Source organism: Echinococcus granulosus, assembly GCF_000524195.1.
Source record: "Echinococcus granulosus chromosome Unknown EG_S00255, whole genome shotgun sequence".
Lineage (NCBI taxonomy): Eukaryota > Metazoa > Platyhelminthes > Cestoda > Cyclophyllidea > Taeniidae > Echinococcus > Echinococcus granulosus.
In genome coordinates this window covers 47,309-48,189 of record NW_020170635.1, presented here as the reverse complement: position 1 = coordinate 48,189, position 881 = coordinate 47,309, and positions in this window count along the sequence as shown.

The following is an 881-nucleotide window of genomic DNA, read 5'->3' as shown; positions in this document are numbered from 1 at the left end:
TAAGAGTCGTTCCGAATGCTTGGGTTGGCGGCACCACTGAAGTATATTAAACCATAACCCATTGTTTCGCCATTCTTTAAGGAGTATCGAGCCCGAAGCTCAACAAACATTTAACATCTAACACTTGATATTTTGCAAACACTCTACAGCGTGAGGATAGTTATGCAGACCTTGCCACACAGTGTGGTGAATCAAACGTTATAGCGGGATACATTACCAAGAATGGTTTGACCACAGAGGTCTTCAAATAGCATCATTGATCTACAATCGGAAATGCGATTCGATATCATTTGATGCTGAAATTAGCACTTTGCTCATCTAGGCAAATCAAAATGTTTCCTTTACACTTCCTTGTTTCGCATTCACCATAAATTTCCTTGATCATTGTGAACAAGTCAGCTATCGTCAAAGCGCTGACGCTGATTTGTCTGAACACTCGCAAGAAAGGAAATTGGGAGTATAGATAATAATCAAGTCTGGAGGTGATCATGGAAGCATGATTTACCATTTACCAAAGAGTTTGAATAACGAGGCTTACTCACTAATGTAAGAAAGAAAACTATGCAATGGCATTGGTATGCATCAGTGTTCAAAGGCCCCTGATTATGTATATCACTTGTATGCTTGTTATTTATCTACCCTGATGAGGTGTGCCTCCCAACCGTGAAGTGTAGTTTTTTGCAACCGTCGCAGAGGCTACCAAGGGAATGGTAATCACGCAATAGAAGTTTCACTTGGATGACTCACGACTGTGTCCATTCTTACCTCCCATTTCCTATGGTGTGCACTTGTTTGCGTAGGTCTCTAAGGATCGTCTGTGCTACTGTTCCGACTGCTGTTACTAGTTGTTTAGGTGCTGTTACCCAATGTCGGAGTGTATT